This window comes from Oncorhynchus clarkii, chromosome 1 (assembly GCF_045791955.1).
Source record: "Oncorhynchus clarkii lewisi isolate Uvic-CL-2024 chromosome 1, UVic_Ocla_1.0, whole genome shotgun sequence".
In the NCBI taxonomy this organism is placed as follows: Eukaryota; Metazoa; Chordata; class Actinopteri; order Salmoniformes; family Salmonidae; genus Oncorhynchus; species Oncorhynchus clarkii.
In genome coordinates, this window is record NC_092147.1 from 20491132 (window position 1) to 20514208 (window position 23077).

A 23077-nucleotide genomic window follows, 5' to 3' on the forward strand; every position below is an offset into this window, starting at 1 on the left:
CCCACCACCACGTCCTCCATTCCACCCTTCTCTCCCTTATTGTGAAAAGGCTTCTCAGTATTCACGGATGTCTCTGGGATGATGCTGTGGAGGAGTGATCACCCTCTCCCCCTCGGCAGACTGCGTGGGAGATGCCTGCATGCCGATGACTCAGAAAGGATGCCGCTTGGCTCGTTGCTGCTATTGGACAGCTATTCCATTTCTCACTGATTAGCTGTGGTCCCAGATCCATCCATGTGACTGACGGCATAAAAACAAGTTGGAGATGATGTCATCTTATCAGTCACACTCAATTACATACAGTACTGTAGATGATGTGGCATTTCAAATATGACAATACAATTAGTTATATTTTATTTTAACTCATTATTTTGAACAAATAGTCAGACAAATAGTTTTTTTCATATAGCACCATCACAATGTTGTAAACTATGATAAAATGGCATAACATGTGGGTTAGGAAGGAATATTGTTAGTATCAGAAGTATTCTTCAATCAGCATCAGAATCCCCTATTGGCTCGGGAGGTGGTGTGAGGGTATTTGTGTTGGAACACAAAGCATTTGTACGATCCTGTTAACCGGGCAGGAGTACAGCAGCACATTTGATGGGATCCTTAATTTCTCCTTCAGACATTTGTACGATCCTGTTAACCGGGCAGGAGTACAGCAGCACATTTGATGGGATCCTTAATTTCTCCTTCAGAAAGAGGAATGTGAGGCGTGAGGCAGGGGGAGCTTGTTAAAGAGTCAGAGCGCGTACTCAGGAATGACTCACAGAAAGAGATTGAGGGAGAGAAAGAAAGGAGTGAGAGAGGAAGAAAGAGAGGAACCCACATGAATAAGCAGGTGCCACAGGGGGAGCGCGGAGAGAGGGAAAGAGAAAAACAAAAAGGGCCAACAGAGAGAAAAATATATAGAAAAAGAGGGAGAAGAGAAAACACTCAAAAAAGCTGATTATGCTGCATCTCTCTTCCACGCAGTCTGCCCACACACTCCTCCTCTCCTCCTCTCCATCCATACAGAGCATCAGCGTCAGTCAGGGCTCTTCCTGCCTCCCCCACCCCTCTCAGCACCCTAAACTGCGTCATCCAGCCCCCATCCAGGCTCTCCACCAAACCAGCATGCCTCTCCTCTTCTCTCTCTCCCTGGAGACACCCAGGCAGCACCACTCCACTGTTCTATTTGGCTCCATAATTACACTCAGACTCTTCTGGCCTGTTGTTTACATAGAGAGTGTCTCAGAAGAAAGAAATCAAGGCACTGATGAATAATTACTCCAGGTAGACAAAATCAGAATCTTATTTCCCTGATATGTTTTGTGGGGGCATACATTTTCAATTAGCTGTATGTTTCAGTAGGGGATCAAGGGATCAGTTCATCCTTGTATTTGTATTTATTAAGGATCTCAGAGAAGAGAACATCTCAGATAAGACAACATCTTAGTTGGATTAAGTAGCATTATCATCTCAAGGTCACAGGATCAGCCCCAAAGGGTGTCTCCATACACTTAAATTATAAGGCACGAGGGGGTGTGGTATATGGCCAATAAGGGCTGTTCTTATTCACAACACAGAGTGAGTGGATATATTGGCCATATACCCCAAAAACCCAAGGTGCCTTATTGCTATTATAAACTGGTTACCAATGTAATTAGAGCAGTAACAAGAAATGTTTTGTCACACCTGTGGTATACGCTCTGATATACCACGGTTGTCAACCAATCAGCATTCAGGGCTCGAACCACCCAATTTATAATTAGATGTAGACCACAACATTGTACAGGTGTCCTGTATGACTACTCCTTCTCCTCACCTGTCCAGTGTGTGTTCAGGGCTGGGGGACTCGGGGGCTGTTCTCACTGCTGCTTACAGTTGGACAGCTTGCGGATGCGGCTGTAGGTGGACACTCCTTTGCGTGAGGGGTTGGAGGAGGAGCTGGAGAGGCGTTCTGATCGGGACCTGGTTCTGCTGGTGGTTGGGTAGTGGTCCTGGTCTGTCTCTGTGTCTGTGCCGTTCACACACAGGGTCCTGAGCCCCAGCCCCCCCCCCCCCCCCCCCCCCCCCGGTACCCGTTCTGCTCCAGCCCGTCCTCATGCACCCGTCCTGGGGAGAAGACACAGAGAGGCAGGGGTTAGAGGTCAGCGGTCTGAGATGGCTCACTAGAGAAACATACAGTATGCTGTCAGCCATCTGTTAGACTCCGGGTAGAAATTGGCTTTATGCACAAATCTAGGATCAGCTTACCATTAGGAGGAAATGACAAATTGACATTAGATCTGTGTCAGACACTGTAAGTGTCTAGTAGGATGAACTTTTTCCTTCTCACCTCCACACACTGTTAGAAACAGGTCAGAGTAATCAAGATAATGAGGGAGGTGAGCACAGAGCAGCTTTGAACAACAGTTTGTAGACAGACAGAAAGTGCTGGGAGACTTGCTAAATGTAAGCTTATTTTTACTGTGTGCTTTTACAAAATGTAGGCTTATTTTTACTGTGTGCTTTTACAAAATGTAGGCTTATTTTTACTGTGTGCTTTTACAAAATGTAGGCTTATTTTTACTGTGTGCTATTACAAAATGTAGGCTTATTTTTACTGTGTGCTTTTACAAAATGTAGGATTATTTTTACTGTGTGCTTTTACAAAATGTAGGCTTATTTTTACTGTGTGCTTTTACAAAATGTAGGATTATTTTTACTGTGTGCTATTACAAAATGTAGGCTTATTTTTACTGTGTGCTTTTACAAAATGTAGGCTTATTTTTTAACTTGTGCCTCTGTGGTTTGCATTTTTACAGAGATGGTTGATGACAGGCGCTTTTGACTGAGTGGCAAATTTCTAAGATTATTTTATTAGGACATTTTGCATAGAAATCAAACGCTGCAATTCACAAACACAAGAAAAAGCACATTCACACATTAACTGCTGATGAAAATTAAAATGTCTCGCCTACAGAGAATATATTTAATTTCAAAGTGTTTCATGCTATTTCGGTGCTCTTCCCTGTGTGAAAGCACAACCCAAAACAGCCTGCTTCATTTACAGCTGATATAGTTCTTCTGGAGTTAAAATAAAAACCCACTTGCCAAATAAAACCCTCCAGTAGCAAACCGTATTCCCACTAGCACAGAGCACAGCTATCTACATATAGCAAACAGTATTCCCACTAGCACAGAGCACAGCTATCTACATATAGCAAACAGTATTCCCACTAGCACAGAGCACAGCTATCTACATATAGCAAACAGTATTCCCACTAGCACAGAGCACAGCTATCTACATATAGCAAACCGTATTCCCACTAGCACAGAGCACAGCTATCTACATATAGCAAACAGTATTCCCACTAGCACAGAGCACAGCTATCTACATATAGCAAACCGTATTCCCACTAGCACAGAGCACAGCTATCTACATATAGCAAACCGTATTCCCACTAGCACAGAGCACAGCTATCTACATATAGCAAACAGTATTCCCACTAGCACAGAGCACAGCTATCTACATATAGCAAACCGTATTCCCACTAGCACAGAGCACAGCTATCTACATATAGCAAACCGTATTCCCACTAGCACAGAGCACAGCTATCTACATATAGCAAACAGTATTCCCACTAGCACAGAGCACAGCTATCTACATATAGCAAACCGTATTCCCACTAGCACAGAGCACAGCTATCTACATATAGCAAACCGTATTCCCACTAACACAGAGCACAGCTATCTACATATAGCAAACCGTATTCCCACTAGCACAGAGCACAGCTATCTACATATAGCAAACCATATTCCCACTAGCACAGAGCACAGCTATCTACATATAGCAAACCATATTCCCACTAGCACAGAGCACAGCTATCTACATATAGCAAACAGTATTCCCACTAACACAGAGCACAGCTATCTACATATAGCAAACCGTATTCCCACTAGCACAGAGCACAGCTATCTACATATAGCAAACCGTATTCCCACTAGCACAGAGCACAGCTATCTACATATAGCAAACAGTATTCCCACTAGCACAGAGCACAGCTATCTACATATAGCAAACCGTATTCCCACTAGCACAGAGCACAGCTATCTACATATAGCAAATCGTATTCCCACTAGCACAGAGCACAGCTATCTACATATAGCAAACCATATTCCCACTAGCACAGAGCACAGCTATCTACATATAGCAAACCGTATTCCCACTAGCACAGAGCACAGCTATCTACATATAGCAAACCGTATTCCCACTAGCACAGAGCACAGCTATCTACATATAGCAAACCGTATTCCCACTAGCACAGAGCACAGCTATCTACATATAGCAAACAGTATTCCCACTAGCACAGAACACAGCTATCTACATATAGCAAACAGTATTCTCACTAGCACAGAACACAGCTATATACATATAGCAAACAGTATTCCCACTAGCACAGAGCACAGCTATCTACATATAGCAAACAGTATTCCCACTAGCACAGAGCACAGCTATCTACATATAGCAAACAGTATTCCCACTAGCACAGAGCACAGCTATCTACATATAGCAAACAGTATTCCCACTAGCACAGAGCACAGCTATCTACATATAGCAAACAGTATTCCCACTAGCACAGAGCACAGCTATCTACATATAGCAAACAGTATTCCCACTAGCACAGAGCACAGCTATCTACATATAGCAAACAGTATTCCCACAAGCACAGAACACAGCTATCTACATATAGCAAACAGTATTCCCACTAACACAGAGCACAGCTATCTACATATAGCAAACAGTATTCCCACTAGCACAGAGCACAGCTATCTACATATAGGGCCAGTTTCCCCAGACACAGATTGACACTAGTCCTAAACTAAAAATCATGTTCAATTGAGATTCTTAATTGAAAATGTTTTTTTTGTCCAAGACTAGACTTCTGTCCCAGTAAACCGTCCCCTAGTGTAGAGTAGCTGATCCAAACTGAAGTTGTTCAACAACAGAACTTCAGACAGGAAACCCACGTATTAGATGACAACACATGTGGTCTTGGCATTAGGCTCTGCTCCTTCAGGGGAGCTCAATCAATTATTACCATTATTAATCAACTACAGGCAGTGATTGAGATATATACCAATTCCCCTCTGAGACGAAAAGCAGCCAAACAGGAGCAGGCTGGGGTGCAGGTGAGCTAACAGAAAACAGACTAGTATAGAGAGTAGCAGCAGTAGTTACAGCAGCAATATGCAGCTGGTTTCACTTCATTATAGAAAGCAGAACATGTTACATCTGTCAGTCATCTGTTGCTTGAGGAACCAAGATTACAAAGTGTCTAACAGGTAAGTCAAATATGCCAAGTTGAAATAGGAAAATAAAACTCCAACTACATGACATTAATAATAATGAAGAGTCATGATTTTTCATGAATTGGGCAATGAGTTGGCACAGGTTCACAAAGCACCAGATGACTAAAGCCACACTCATAACGACAATCATGACCACAATTAACCAAAATGTACATCCGCACATTATTAGACTTGTTCAATCAGAAATCCAAGCGCTCTGGGCATTCTCAGCAAATGAAGACCAGCTAAATGAAGTCTGTCTGGGCGCGCTCTCTCTTCCTTTATCACCCCTGTGAAGCTGTCGACACTGGGCTTACTGATTAGCCTGGGCCATAAATAAGTAATCAAAGGCAGCACAGCGACACTCGGGTTGCCCTCATCAAACTCCCCGTCACAGCGCCTCTCTACCATCCTTGACTCACGACTCTAACAGTGGCTGACCTGTAAAGACCTGCATCTGCCACCCCCTCTGATGACAGCAAAGGTGACAAAAGAAAAGGTAGAATTATACGGTGTCAGAGCAGAGCGAGAGGGAGGAAAGGAGGGAGAGAAGGAAGAGGGAGGGATATACAGTGCAAGTGTGACTAAACTGACCGCAGAGGGATGACTCACCCAGTTGCCATGGCAACTTAAACACTTGCTACTCTCTAATAGGCAATTTCAAACTGCTGCTTCTGGAGCCGGTGAGCGGAGGGAGGAGGGGGAATGTATGTTTGCGGAAATCATTGAAATAAGTGGTGGTGGTGTTGTGTGTGGGCACAAACTGAGCAAGAAAGGCTGATACGGGGGTCACAAACCAGGACGTTTGACGTCAAATACACCACAGGCCATATGCACACCCCCCTCTCTTTCTCAAAAACACCTCACCGCTTTAATGTAGTCAAGCTATGGCTCCCTCTATAGTGGGATGCATTGTTGCACAGTAAGAGTTGGTGCTGCAGGGGTGGTTTCTAGTCTCTAGATAAGCAGCGGTGGTATACTGACCTTCCCTACACACATATAAACCCCTTAGGAATTCTAAAACCCCTTAATGCTTCAGCCTTCAGCGGAATGACAACGAGAGAGCGATAGAGAGAGAGGGAGAGATACAGAGATAGAAAGATATGGATTAATGGAGGAATGATGAAGAATACAGGACTGTGTGTTGTAGGAGGCTCAGGCTGGGGAGGAGTTGGGCTGGAAAATAGATTACTATATGAACAAATTTAACTCAATTGAATTTGCAAATTTCTATCACACTTCTACATACCAACTGTAGTTCTTCTTTCTCACAAATCAGCCTCCCAACAGGCATTGCCCTACAAAGCCACGCTAGTACAAATGATTGTGATTCCAGTTATTTTTAAGCTCTATTCTACATGTTTTAACAGCCACAGCATGGCACAGAGAGCAAACACACAACAGACGGCAGCAAGGGAAAAGGAAAGTATAGTGGGTATAATTTCATAAATACCTTCCACAAGCCGCCCAACAGCGGAAGCAGCGCTGAATTAAATCGAAAATACAAAATCATCTTTTTGTGCTTCCCTTTGAAGGGGAGAGGTGGGAATGACATTTTCCCCCAACATAAACAAGATTCAGGTTTAAATGGGCTTAACGTTGATTAATTGGCAACACATAATGCACAAGAAACCCCAGCAGACAAATTACAAAATAAAAGACTGCTGTTTAGGGGAGGAAAGGTAATTGAGGGAAAGGAGAAATACGTGATGGATAGTCTCTCTCCATGTTGTCCTCATGTAATTGGGTAAGGCCAGATTGGACACCTTATCACAGTTCAAGCAAGCTCATAAAACTCTATTGTGGAAAGATGAATAAAGTAATTTACTTGAAAGCTAATATAATAAAACAATTTACATCACTTCTTATCTCTAATATAAGACAAGAAAGAAAAACTAGGAATGATTGAATGAGTGTTGATTTTGAACTTCACTGTGTTATCAGAGAGGAGGCAGTTTGGGCAGTCTTTTATATGATGACTCAGGTAGGCTAATCACTGCAGTCAATAGTAAAAATTAGCAAATAAACCCAAAACTAACCCACTAAAATGAGTCATTAAAACAGGCAAGTAGCTGTATGGTAAATGTACTGCTATTAGTGAAACATCTGAAGATTACAGGGACAAAGGAAGAGTCAGACTTCAGATTGTATGGCATCTAGGAATCTAATCTAATCTTTTGATGTCAAATGCCTGATGTGCTTTTTGTATTCATTCAATACTGGATCCCTCCCGTTTTGAGGTTCTGAAATGTATAGTAGGCTATAGCCTTGAAATACATTATTTTCTGTGTAGTGTGCCCTACATCACAGCCAGTGACTAGGGCTTTAGCAGTGGGCCAAGAATGACTATACTGTGTCTCTAACCAGAGCCATGACACCAACAACATGCAGTAATTAGCCAAGGCAGGCGAGGACATATTGAGTGCTTCTAGCACCTTATGTTACAAAACAAGTACAAGACAGCAACATAAGTCCACCTTCAGGCCACAACTACTGCTATACCAGCCTGTCACATTCAACAATGTTAGTGCCAATGTCATCCAATATAATGAATCAGATATCATGTGAAAGTCCAGGCGAGCACATCACAGCATCGGCCTTGTGTTACTAAGAGAGAAGTTGACTGAGTGATTAGAGAAAGAAATGAGTTATTCCATGGAAAGTGGAAATGAACCCTGTGACCAAGTCCATGGACATTCTCTGAGCCTGACGTAGTCAGCTTCACCTGCTCTGCTCCCTCCTCCATGGACATTCTCTGAGCCTGACGTAGTCAACTTCACCTGCTCTGCTCCCTCCTCCATGGACATTCTCTGAACCTGACGTAGTCAGCTTCACCTGCTCTGCTCCCTCCTCCATGGACATTCTCTGAGCCTGACGTAGTCAGCTTCACCTGCTCTGCTCCCTCCTCCATGGACATTCTCTGAACCTGACGTAGTCAGCTTCACCTGCTCTGCTCCCTCCTCCATGGACATTCTCTGAGCCTGACATAGTCAGCTTCACCTGCTCTGATCCCTCCTCCAGGGACATTCTCTGAGCCTGACGTAGTCAACTTCACCTGCTCTGCTCCCTCCTCCATGGACATTCTCTGAACCTGACGTAGTCAGCTTCACCTGCTCTGCTCCCTCCTCCATGGACATTCTCTGAACCTGACGTAGTCCATTTCACCTGCTCTGCTCCCTCCTCCATGGACATTCTCTGAGCCTGACATAGTCAGCTTCACTTGCTCTGCTCCCTCCTCCATGGACATTCTCTGAGCCTGACGTAGTCAGCTTCACCTGCTCTGCTCCCTCCTCCATGGACATTCTCTGAGCCTGACGTAGTCAGCTTCACCTGCTCTGCTCCCTCCTCCATGGACATTCTCTGAGCCTGACGTAGTCAGCTTCACCTGCTCTGCTCCCTCCTCCATGGACATTCTTTGAGCCTGACGTAGTCAACTTCACCTGCTCTGCTCCCTCCTCCTCCAGACTCCTCTCCTATCAGCTCTGACCTTGTTCAAACACTAGTCTCAGCCTGGGCAAAGTGACTCACTGGTCCATAGTGGCTACCAGCCCACATACGCACTAGGCTGACACAATCACAGACAGACTGACAGACAGCAGCTTGATCAGATTCTCTGCAGTGATGGACACACCAGAACACACACACACACAGAGAGATAACAATCCAATCCATACGAAGGAAAAACGTTCAGTGAGAACGTGAGGATGTGGGTTCTGACGCATGACATAACTGCCGTGTTAATGACACCACTACAGAAGGCTAACTGACAAAGGATTGTGCATTCATGCCAAACAGTGCTTTTGTCATTCAAAAAATCAAAAAATATCCAAAAGAAAACGCATAACATTGACATTTGTCTTAGTGTGGTTCCCCAAGTAGGTCCTAGTGCTGCACAATATCAGCAGCATCTGGTTGGCTCGATCAGGCCTGGCTGTCTCCTCTCCTGCACTAGATAAGGCTCTGGCTATTGGCAACAGCACATTATTATGACAGAGACAAAGAGGAGAGGGGAGGAAAAGAGAGGGGGTGGAGGGACTTCATTAACTCCATTAAGGTGAAATATTTTGGGAAACTAATAGGTCTAGCAGGTCTACACAGAAGTAAGAACCGACTGACGCAACACTGCTGTTTGATGTGTTGCTCATATTTTAAACATCCTTCAAATAAAAAATGTGCTTTGATGTGAATATGGCATTTTAACAATCATATCCTAAAAACAGGACAGGTCAAAGTAAAATGGACAACACGTAATGAAGTTTGTATCCGTACATTTTGGACAAGGTGATCATAGGGAAAAACACAATACTTCTGCATTACCCGCTGTGTAAACACATTGATTCTCATTGAAAACAAGCTCAGGATAACTTCTGATAGAGTTGGACAGCTGACATTCAGAGCTTAAAGCTGCAATATGTAACTTTTTGGGTGATTCACATAGAAAATGTGAGTTACAAATCTGCCATTCTCATTGAAAGCAAGCCTAAGAAGCGGTAGATCTGTTCTATGTGCTCGATTTTATTGCTGCCCGTTTTTACATTTTGTTTTGGAGTCTTTTACGTTCGGGTTTTGTACACCAGTTTCAAACAGCTAAAATACAGTATTTTCATTTATGGAAAATATATTTCACAGCGGTTTAGATGTTACAATGATTCTCCACACAATGACTGCTTGTTTTGTTACATACAGTAAACTGAAATTAGGAGCACTACTGGAATTTTAGAAACCAGGAAATGGTGGAGAGATTTCTGTATATTGTATCTTTAAATAGCCAAATTGATTAGTCACAGGAATCAGGACTAATAAAGCCAATGCAACTAACCATTTCACAAACGTTAGGCCTACCACATGGATGGCCATTCATAAAATTGAATTGTGGGTCGACACTGTAGGCTACATCACAGTAAGCACGGACCAACGCCAATGTACATTTTTTAAATAAATGATGCGGTCTAGACCTTCCTTGATTTCAACAGACAGACCGGACCAAATCTGAACCAATCATAGACATCCACATTGATTGAACTGGCCAGACATTAAAATAAATGATTTAGGCTATATTATTATCCTATTATTTCAAGGCTATAGTCTACAAAAAAATAAACTGAAGTATTTACGAGTGCGACACACTAGGCTGGCAGGAACATTATAGTGCTCAGCATTTAAACATTGTGTTAAATCATTATAGTCCATAAATTGCGCATATAGGCTGTGACTTAAGACTTAAATAAAAATGAAACAAAAAACGCCTTATTAGGCATGAGTTTGGTCACAGTCTGTGGCTTCAGACTCATGTGATGGTGCCTGGAGAGTAGGCCAGCACCAGAGAATACCCTCTCCGCACTTGCAAAGCCACTGGGGATGCTAAATAGCCTTTGGGCCACTCTTTCCAGACTGGGCAGGGATGTGGAGTTGTATTTTCTTTTTCTATAGTTAGGCCTAAAAAAGGTATTTAGGTCAAATAACCCTAATAAAACAGAAAGCTTGAAAGAGGTAATATTTCAGGCCTACAGGGGCAAAATCAATGACAGCGTATTATATATACTGAAAAATATATATAACGCAACAATTTCAAAGATTTTACTGAGTTACTGTTCATATAAGGAAATCAGTCAATTGAAATAAATAAATTAGGTCCTAATCTATGGATTTCACATGACTGGGCAGGGGCACAGCCATGGATGGGCCTGGGAAGGCATAGGCCCACCCACTTGGGAGCCGGGTCCACCCACTTGGGAGCCAGGCCCAGCCAATCAGAATTAGTTTTTCCCCACAAAAGGGCTTTATTACAGACAGAAATAGTCCTCAGCATCCCCCTCCACCTCAGATGATTCCGCAGGTGAAGAAGCCGGATGTGGAGGTCCTGGGCTGGCATGGTTACACGTGGTCTGCGGTTGTGAGGCCGGTTGGACGTACTGACAAATTATCTAAAATTACATTGGAGGGAGCTTATGGAAGATAAATGAACATTTCATTCTCTGGAAACAGCTCTGTTGGACATCCCTGCAGTCAGCATGCCAATTGCATGTAACTGCATGTAATTCCCTCAAAACTTGAGACATCTGTGGCATTGTGTTGTGTAACAAAACTGCACATTATAAAGTGGCCTTTTATGTTCACGTTGTTTATTGAACTGAACACTAATACAAAATAACAAGAGAATAAATTAAACCGAAACAGTCCCGTAAAGTGCAAACACTAAACAGAAAATAACTACCCACAAAACCCATGTGGGAAAAAGCTACCTAAGTATGGTTCCCAATCAGAGACAACGGTAGACAGCTGTCCCTGATTGAGAACCATACCCGGCCAAAACAAAGAAATACAAAGCATAGAAAAAGGACAGAATGCCCACCCAAATCACACCCTGACCAAACCAAAATAGAGACATAAAAAGCTCTCTACAGGTCAGGGCGTGACAAAGTACCCATCATGCTTGCGGGATATGTGTCTTTTCAGATCTCACAATGATTATTTAGTCGGAGACACTACATCATTGCAGTCCCTCTCTTGCTCTTGGTCCTCCTCATCTTTGTAAGTCACCTTGATTTTTAACCTGTTTGTTTTATCAGTTTCTTTATGAAAATACTTAGCGAACACCATGACAGTAGCTAAAGCAAGGGGCTATAGCAGCACACAAGTAGCCTACAAATGCATGCTGGGCTGGGTATGCCCAGAGCTCGTGAAGTGAGCACTACTGGAGTGTGCAAGAAGGCCGACGATCCAGCCTTTGTCAAACTCGCTCTGCACTCCAGTCAAATTGGGCACACTCCACACCTTGATCTACTCCAGCTCCGCTCACATGCTCTGTTCAGGACCTCTACAACAAGCAGTGTCAGGGGAAAGCTCAAGAAATGGTCAAAGACTCCAGTCACCCAAGCTATAGACTGTTCTCTCTGCTATCACATGGCAAGCGGTACCAATGCACCAAGTCTGGAAGCAAACAGGACCCTGAACAGCTTCTACCCCGAAGCCATAAGACTTTTAAACAAGACTGATAAATAGCTAATCAAATGGCTACCCGGACTACCTGCATTGACACTTTTTGGACTAACTTTCTTGCACAAACACTGGACACGCACACTGGACACACAGCTGCTACTGTCTATTATCTATCCTGTTGCCTAGTCACTTTACCCCTACTTACAGTACCAGTCGCAAGTTTGGACACACATACTTATTCTAGGGATTTTCTTTATTTTTACATTGTAGAATAATAGTGAAGACATCAAAACTATGAAATAACACATGAAATCATGTAGTAACCAAAAAAGTGTTAAACAAATCAAAATATATTTTATATTTGAAATTCTTTAAATTAGCCACCCTTTGCCTTGATGACAGCTTTGCGCACTCTTGGCATTCTCTCAACCAGATGTATGAGTTAGTCACCTGTAATGCATTTCAATTAACAGGTGTCCCTTGTTAAAAGTCCATTTGTGAAATGTCTTTCCTTCTTAATGCGTTTGAGCCAATTAGTTGTGTTGGTAGGGGGGGTATACAGAAGATATCCCTATTTGGTAAAAGACCAAGTCCATATTATGGCAGCTCAATTAAGCAAAGAGAAACAACAGTCCATCTTTACTTTAAGACATGAAGGTCAATCAATCTGGACAATGTCTAGAACTTTAAAAGTTTCTTCAAGTGCAGTTGCAAAAACCATCAAGCGCTATGATGAAACAGGCTCTCATGAGGACCGCCACAGGAAGACCCAGAGATACCTCTGTTGCAAAGCATAAGTTCATTAGCCTCAGAAATTGCAGCCCAAATAAATGCTAGAGTTCAAGTAACAGACACATTTCAACATCAACTGTTCAGAGGAGACTGCGTGAATCAGGCCTTCATGGTCGAATTGCCGCAAAGAAACCACTACTAAAGGGCACCAATAATAAGAAGAGACTTGCTTGGGCCAAGAAACACGAGCAATGGACATTAGACCAGTGGAAATTTTTACTTTGGTCTGGAGTCCAAATTTTTTATTTTTTATTCCAACCGCCGTGTCTATGTGAGACGCAGAGTAGATGAACGGATGATCTCTGCATGTGTGGTTCCCACCGTGAAGCATGGAGGAGTTGTGATGGTTTCCTTTGCTGGTGACACTGTCATGATTTATTTAGAATTCAAGGCACACTTAACCAGCATTGCTACCACAGCATTCTGCAGCGACACACCAACCCATCTGGTTTGTGCTTTGTGAGATTCTCATTTGTTTTTCAACAGGACAATGACCCAAAACACACCTCCAGGCTGTGTAAGGGCTATTTGACCAAGGAGGAGAGTGATGGAGTGTTGCATCAGATGACATGGCCTCCACAATACCCGACCTCAACCCAATTGAGATGGTTTGCGAGCGGCCAACAGTGCTCAGCATATGTGTGGAACATTAAATAATGGCACTTTAATAATGTTTACATATCTTACATTACTCATATCATATGTATATACTGTATTTTATACCATCTATCGCACCTTGCCTATGCCGCTCGGCCATCGCTCATCCATATATTTATATGTACATATTCTCATTCACCCCTTTCAGATTTGTGTGTATTAGGTAGTTGTTGGGGAGGTGTTAGATTACTTGTTAGCTATTACTGCACCGTCGGAACCAGAAGCACAAGCATTTTGCTACACAACAATAAAATTTGATTTGAAACTCCGTTGGAAAAGCATTCCAGGTAAAGCTGGTTGAGAGAATGTCAAGAGTGTGCAAAGCTGTCATCAAGGCAAAGGGTGGCATCTTTGAAGAATCTAAAATATACTATTTTGATTTGTTTAACACTTTTGTTACTACATGATCTTTTACATTTGATTTAACTAGGCATTTATTGTGTTATTTCATAGTTTTGATGTTTTCACTGTTACTCAACAATGTTGAAAAGAGTAAAATAAAGAAAAACCCTTGAATGAGTAGGTGTGTCCAAACTTTGACTGATACTCTAAATGTACATAGCTACCTCAATTACCTCGTACCCCTGCACATCGACTCGGTACTGGTAATCCCTGTATAGAGCCATGTTATTTTTACTCGTTATTGTTATTTGTTATTCACTGTGTATTTATTCCTGATGGCACTATTTAAATAGTTTATCTTTAACTCTGCATTGTTGGAAAAGGACCCGTACAGTAAGTAAGCATTTCACTGTTAGTCTACACCTGTTGTTTGCAAAGAATGTGACAAAGAAATGTTATTTATCACTCAAATTCTCTCTCCCAATAACCCTCACTCTCCACCTCAACATCTCTCCACCTCCCTCTCCCTCCATCCCATGTATCTCACCTTTCATAGCAAAACCCTGGTTGGAAATGTGGTTTTCTCCTAGTCCTTATAAAATCACTCTATTAAGTCATATCTCCCTCATTCTCTCCCTCCATATCTCTGTATCTCACCTGGCATAGTGAAACCCTGAGAGTAGATGTCTCCAGCTCCGTCGAAGAGTTCATCATCATCCTGGTCGTCCTGGTCGGTGTAGCCGTACAGGTGCTCCAGGTAAGGCAGTACAGTCATGCTACGCCACGCATCCCTCCCGTCAGCACTGGGGGGCATTGGCACCAGAGGTTCCATGGCAGGGTGTTTCTTCCTCACCCAGCTGTAACCACACAAAGATTGGTTTCAAGGTTATACAGTTGAAGTCGGAAGTTTACATAAACCTTAGCCAAATATATAAAAACTCAGTTTTTCACTATTCCTGATATTTAATCCTAGTAAAAATTCCTTGTCTTAGGTCAGTTAAGATCACCACTTTATTTTAAGAATGTGAAATGTTAGAATAATAGTAGAGAATGACTTTGTGACAACGTGCGTCCAGGTGGTAGGTGAAGGAGTCAGGCGCAGGAGAGCAGGGATGTCTGAGAAGCCTGTTTAATAAGAAAGTCCACCAACACAGGAATGGCACAATCAAAAGGACAACCCCCTCGACAACAGAAAACCTGTACAAAGGTACGAGGAACAAACAAAGTTCCGACACTCATATACTTCAGAACCTGTGAAAACAAATAACGGTAATACTTAACCGAGCACCTCACAATCAACGACTAATCCCGCACAAATTTAGGCAGGCAACAGGTTACAATTATACACACAGAAATTAAGGCAAATGAAACCAGGTGGAAAAAGAACCAAAGACAAAACAATCAGAAAAGGAAAATGGGCTCGTGATGGCTAGTAGACCAGCGACGCCGACCGCCGAGCGCAGCCGAACAGGGAGAGGAGGTACCTTCGGTAGAAGTCGTGACAGACTTCTGAAAATGATTATTTATTTCAGCTTTTATTTCTTTCATCACATTCCCAGTGGGACAGAAGTTACCATACACTCAATTAGTATTTGGTAGCATTGTCTTTAAATTGTTAAACTTCGGTCAAATGTTTCAGGTAGCCTTCCACAAGCTTCCCACAATAAGTTGGGTGAATATTGGCCCATTCCTCCTGACAGAGTTGGTGTAACTGAGTCAGGTTTGTAGGCCTCCTTGCTCGCACACGCTTTTTCAGTTCTGCCCACAAATGTTCTATGGGATTGAGGTCAGGGCTTTGTTGTGGCCAATCCAATACCTTGACGTTGTTGTCCTTAAGCCATTTTGCCACAACTTGCTTGGGGTCATTGTCCATTTGGAAGACCCATTTGCGACCACGCTTTAACTTCCTGACTGATGTCTTGAGATGTTGCTTCAATATATCCACATCATTTTCCTCCCTCATGATGCAATCTATAGACCAGTCCCTCCTGCAGCAAAGCACCCCCACAACATGATGCTGCCACCCCCGTCCTTCACAGTTGGAATGGTGTTCCTTGGCTTGCAAGCCTTCCCTTTTTTTCCACCATAACGATGGTCATTATGGCCAAACAGTTCTCTTTTTGTTTCATCAGACCAGAGGACATTTCTCCAAAAAGTACAATCTTTGTCCCCATGTGCAGTTGCAAACCGTAGTCTGGTTTTTTTTATGGTGGTTTTGGAGCAGTGGCTTCTTCCTTGCTGAGCGGCCTTTCAGCTTATGTCGACATAGGACTCGTTTTACTGTGGATATAGATACTTTTGTACCATTTTCCTCAAGCATCTTCACAAGGTTCTTTGCTGTTATTCTGGGCTTGATTTGCACTTTTTCTCACCTCAGTACGTTCATCTCTAGGAGACAGAACGCGTCTCCTTCTTGGGCAGTATGATGGCTGCGTGGTCCCATGGCATTTATACTTGCGTACTATTGATGGTACAGATGAACGTGGTACCTTCAGGCATTTGTAAATTGCTCCCAAGGATGAACCAGACTTGTGGAGGTGTACAATTGTTTGTCTGAGGTCTTGATGTCAAGCAAAGAGGTACTGAGTTTGAAGGTAGGCCTTAAATTAGCCTATCAGAAGCTTCTAAGGCCATGACATAATTTTCTGGAATTTTCCAAGCTGTTTAAAGGCAGAGTCAACTTAGTGAACGTAAACTTCTGACCGACTGGAATTGTGATTCAGTGATTTACAAGTGAAATAATCCGTCTGTAAACAATTGTTGGAAAAATACTTGTTTCATGCACAAAGATGATGTCCTAACCGACTTGCCAAAACTATACTTTGTTAATTAACAATAAATTTGTTGAGTGGTTGAAAAACAAGTTTTAATGACTCCAACCTAAGTGTATGTAAACTTCCGACTTCAACTGTATATGTTGTATATACACTACCGTTCAGAAGTTTGGGGTCACTTAGAAATGTCCTTGTTCTTGAAAGAAATGCAAATTTTTTGTCCATTAAAATAACATCAAATTGATCAGAAATATAGTGTAAACATTGTTAATGTTGTAAATGATGATTGTAGCTGGAAACGGCTGATTTTTAATGGATTATCTACATAGGCGTACAAAGGCCCATTTTCAGCAACCATCACTCCTGTGTTCCAATGGCACGTTGTGTTAGCTAATCCAAGTTTATAATTTTAAAAGGCTAATTAATCACTAGAAAACAGTGAAGAGGCGACTCCGGGATACTGGCCTTCTGGGCAGGGTTCCTCTGTCCATTGTGTGTTATTTTGCCCATCTTAATCTTTAATTTTTATTGGCCAGTCTGAGATATGGCTTTTTCTTTACAACTCTGCCTAGAAGGCCAGCCTTCCGGAGTCACCTCATCACTGTTGACGTTGAGACTGGTGTTTTGCGGGTACTATTTAATGAAGCTGCCAGTTGAGGACTTGTGAGTTTTTTTTCTCTCAAACTAGACACTAATGTACTTGTCCTCTTGCTCAGTTGTGCACTGGGGCCTCCCACTCCTCTTTCTATTCTGTTTAGAGCCAGTTGCGCTGTACTTCTCAGTACACAGCGTTGTACGAGATCTTCAGTTTCTTAGCAATTTCTCGCCTTCATTTCTCAGAACAAGAATAGACTGACGAGTTTCAGAAGAAAGTTTTATTTCTAGCCATTTTGAGCCTGTAATCGAACCCACAAATGCTGATGCTCCAGATACTCAATTAGTCTAAAGAAGGCCAGTTGTATTGCTTCTAATCAGCACAACAGTTTTCAGCTGTGCTAACATAATTTAAAAAAGGGTTTTCTAATGATCAATTAGCCTTTTTTAAATGATAAACTTGGATTAGCTAACAAATACGTGCCATTGAAACACATGAGTGATGGTTGCTGATAATGAGCCTCTGTATGCCTATGTAGATATTCCATTAAAAATCATCAGTTTCCAGCTACAATATTCATTTACAACATTAACAATGTCTACACTGTATTTCTGATCAATATTATGTTATTTTAATGGATTTTTTGTTGTTGTTGATTTTCTTTCAATAACAAGGACATTTCTAAGTGACCCCAAATTTTTGAACGGTAGTGTGTTTGATGTATTTATGCAGGGCTCATCTGAAAAAGAGTGTGTCGGTATGATTTCCCTGTCAAAATAATGGTTCAAATGTATATACCATTTTTTTTTAAATAATAAAACAGCTGGTCTCCCCCAATAGCGCAGGCCTTTTAAATATTGCATAATAAGGAGACACCCGGTCCTCCATTACAGTCATAATAATTTTACATGGAAATACTCAAATACTATTCTGATGTACAATACCGAGATTGTTCAGTCTAATAAGCCTACTCTTCAAGCCAGCTTTGAAGCCAAAACCTCCTTTCTTCTCGCATTGGTCTAAATACAGGACAACCAACTGACAGAGTTGACAAAGTCTTTGCAGCTAGGCAGGGTTTGCTCTGAAGTGGGCAGACTATAAGAGTGTGGATTGAGGACAACAAAAGAAGAGCTGCAACGCACAGCAATTGAGAGATGTGTCATGACAATTTTTATTTTATTTAACTAGGCAAGTCAGTTAAGAACAAATTCTTATTTACAATGACAGCCTAGGAACAGCCTGCCTTGTTCAGGGTCAGAAAGACAGATTTTTACCTTGCCAGCTCGGGGATCCAATCTACTGTAGCAACCTTTTGGTTACTGGCCCAACGCTCTAACCACTAGGCTACCTGCCACCCCAAATTGATCAAATATTTAATCATTGTCATCCTCAGTGCAGTATATGTCATCATTACATCTCCTGCAGCTCAGTGTTCAACACCATAGTGCTCTCCAAGTTCATCGCTAAGGTAAGGACCCTGGCACTGAACACCTCCCTCTGCAACTGGATTTCCTGATGGGCCTCCCCCAGGTGGTGAGAGTAGGCAACCACTCATTCTCCACGCTGACCCTCAACACAAGGGCCCCCTCAGTGGTGCGTGCTTAGTGCCCTCCTGTACTCCCTGTTCACCCATGACTGCGTGGCTGCGCACGACTACAACACCATCATTAGACTCCCCATCACAAGACTCCCCAAATTTTATCAGCATATCGATTGCGCAACCAGGGGAGGAAAGACCTTGGACCATTGTTACTCTAACTTCCGCGACGCATATAAGGCCCTGCCCCGCCCCCCTTTCGGAAAAGCTGACCACGACTCCATTTTGTTGATCCCTGCCTACAGACAGAAACTAAAACAAGAGGCTCCCACGCTGAGGTCTGTCCAACGCTGGTCCGACCAAGCTGACTCCACACTCCAAGACTGCTTCCATCACGTGGACTGGGAGATGTTTCGTATTGCGTCAGATAACAACATTGACGAATACGCTGATTCGGTGTGCGAGTTCATTAGAACGTGCGTTGAAGATGTCGTTCCCATAGCAACGATTAAAACATTCCCTAACCAGAAACCGTGGATTGATGGCAGCATTCGTGTGAAACTGAAAGCGCGAACCACTGCTTTTAATCAGGGCAAGGTGTCTGGTAACATGACCGAATACAAACAGTGCAGCTATTCCCTCCGCAAGGCTATCAAACAAGCTAAGCGCCAGTACAGAGACAAAGTAGAATCTCAATTCAACGGCTCAGACACAAGAGGCATGTGGCAGGGTCTACAGTCAATCACGGACTACAGGAAGAAACCCAGCCCAGTCACGGACCAGGATGTCTTGCTCCCAGGCAGACTAAATAACTTTTTTGCCCGCTTTGAGGACAATACAGTGCCACTGACACGGCCTGCAACGAAAACATGCGGTCTCTCCTTCACTGCAGCCGAGGTGAGTAAGACATTTAAACGTGTTAACCCTCGCAAGGCTGCAGGCCCAGATGGCATCCCCAGCCGCGCCCTCAGAGCATGCGCAGACCAGCTGGCCGGTGTGTTTACGGACATATTCAATCAATCCCTATACCAGTCTGCTGTTCCCACATGCTTCAAGAGGGCCACCATTGTTCCTGTTCCCAAGAAAGCTAAGGTAACTGAGCTAAATGACTACCGCCCCGTAGCACTCACATCCGTCATCATGAAGTGCTTTGAGAGACTAGTCAAGGACCATATCACCTCCACCCTACCTGACACCCTAGACCCACTCCAATTTGCTTACCGCCCAAATAGGTCCACAGACGATGCAATCTCAACCACACTGCACACTGCCCTAACCCATCTGGACAAGAGGAATACCTATGTGAGAATGCTGTTCATCGACTACAGCTCGGCATTCAACACCATAGTACCCTCCAAGCTCGTCATCAAGCTCGAGACCCTGGGTCTCGACCCCGCCCTGTGCAACTGGGTACTGGACTTCCTGACGGGCCGCCCCCAGGTGGTGAGGGTAGGCAACAACATCTCCTCCCCGCTGATCCTCAACACTGGGGCCCCACAAGGTTGCGTTCTGAGCCCTCTCCTGTACTCCCTGTTCACCCACGACTGCGTGGCCACGCACGCCTCCAACTCAATCATCAAGTTTGCGGACGACACAACAGTGGTAGGCTTGATTACCAACAACGATGAGACGGCCTACAGGGAGGAGGTGAGGGCCCTCGGAGTGTGGTGTCAGGAAAACAACCTCACACTCAACGTCAACAAAACTAAGGAGATGATTGTGGACTTCAGGAAACAGCAGAGGGAACACCCCCCTATCCACATCGATGGAACAGTAGTGGAGAGGGTAGCAAGTTTTAAGTTCCTCGGCATACACATCACAGACAAACTGAATTGGTCCACTCACACAGACAGCATCGTGAAGAAGGCGCAGCAGCGCCTCTTCAACCTCAGGAGGCTGAAGAAATTCGGCTTGTCACCAAAAGCACTCACAAACTTCTACAGATGCACAATCGAGAGCATCCTGGCGGGCTGTATCACCGCCTGGTATGGCAACTGCACCGCCCTCAACCGTAAGGCTCTCCAGAGGGTAGTGAGGTCTGCACAACGCATCACCGGGGGCAAACTACCTGCCCTCCAGGACACCTACACCACCCGATGTCACAGGAAGGCCATAAAGATCATCAAGGACATCAACCACCCGAGCCACTGCCTGTTCACCCCGCTATCATCCAGAAGGCGAGGTCAGTACAGGTGCATCAAAGCTGGGACCGAGAGACTGAAAAACAGCTTCTATCTCAAGGCCATCAGACTGTTAAACAGCCACCACTAACACTGAGTGGCTGCTGCCAACACACTGACACTGACTCAACTCCAGCCACTTTAATAATGGGAATTGATGGGAAATGATGTAAATATATCACTAGCCACTTTAAACAATGCTACCTTATATAAATGTTACTTACCCTACATTATTCATCTCATACGCATACGTATATACTGTACTCTATATCATCGACGGTATCCTTATGTAATACATGTATCACTAGCCACTTTATACTATACTATGCCACTTTGTTTACATACTCATCTCATTTGTACATACTGTACCCGATACCATCTACTGTATCTTGCCTATGCTGCTCTGTACCATCACTCATTCATATATCCTTATGTACATATTCTTTATCCCCTTACACTGTGTACAAGACAGTAGTTTGGAATTGTTAGTTAGATTACTTGTTATTACTGCATTGTCGGAACTAGAAGCACAAGCATTTCGCTACACTCGCATTAACATCTGCTAACCATGTGTATGTGACAAATAAAATTTGATTTGATTTGATTTGATTTGATTTTGAAGTTTGCCAACGAAGCAACATTATCTTCCCTAGAGATCACTTTTTCCTTTATTATGACAGAACACACTCCTACTCACTCCTATTCTCTGATCAAGTGCTAACAGCCATTCTCCTCCACTTCCAACTCCGCTTGCTAGTTAGTTATAAACTGAACAAAAATATAAAACGCAACAAAGACTTTACTAAGTTACAGTTCATAAAGGAAATCAGTCAATTGAAAAAAATACATTTGGCCCTAATCTATGGATTTCACAGAGAAAGGTAGGGGTGTCGATCAGAAAACCAGTCAGTATCTGGTGTGACCACCATTTGCCTCACGCAGCGTGACACATCTCCTTCGCATAGAGTTGATCTGATTGTCAATTGTAGCCTGTGAAATGTTGTCCCACTCCTCTTCTATGGCTGTGCGAAGTTGCTGGATATTGGCAGGAACTGGAACATGCTGTTGTACACATCGATCCAGAGAATCCCAAACATGCTCAATGGGTGACGTGTTTGGTGAGAATGCAGGCCATGGAAGAACTGGGACATTTTCAACTTCCAGGAATTGTTTACAGATCCTTGCGACATTGGTCCTTGTATTATCATGCTGAAACATGAGGTGATGCTGATGAGTGGCACGACAATGGGCCTCAGGATCTGGTCACGGTATCTCTGTGCATTCAAATTGCCATTGATAAAATGCAATTGTGCTCGTTGTCCGTAGCTTTGACTGCCCAGACCATAACCCCACCGCCACCATAGGGCACTCTGTTCACAACGTTGACATCAGCAAACCGCTCACCCACAAGACGCCATACACGTGGTCTGCAGTTTTGAGGCCGGTTGGACCCACTGCCAAATTCTCTAAAACAATGTTGGAGGTGGTTTATATCAGCGAAATTAACATTAAAATTATCTGGCAACAGCTCTGGTGGACATTCCTGCAGTCAGCATGCCAATTGCACGCTCTCTCAAAACTTGAGACATCTGTGGCATTGTGTTGTGTGACAAAACTGCACATTTTAGAGCAGCCTTTTATTGTCCCCAGCACAAGGTGCACATGTGTAATGATCATGCTGTTTAATCAGCTTCTTGATATGCCATTGGTAGATGGATTATCTTGGAAAAGGAGAAATTCTCACTAACAGGGATGCACAAAATTTGAGAGAAACATTTTTGTAAGTATGAAACATTTCTGGAATCTTTTATTTTAGCTCATGAAACATGGGACCACTTTACATGTTCAGTTGTATTTGTGTTCAGTGTATAAAGAAGGCTAACCAATGGACTAAGCAGTTACTTAAAACAACTGATATGTATAATTGTGGTGTGCAGTT

At 43.2% G+C, this 23077-nt stretch overlaps 1 pseudogene; it reads right to left on the reverse strand.

The window, feature by feature from the left end:
* Positions 1 to 1856: 1856 nt before the first annotated feature.
* Positions 1857 to 23077, reverse strand: part of LOC139415622 (serine/threonine-protein kinase STK11-like) — a 43393-nt pseudogene continuing 22172 nt past the window's right edge.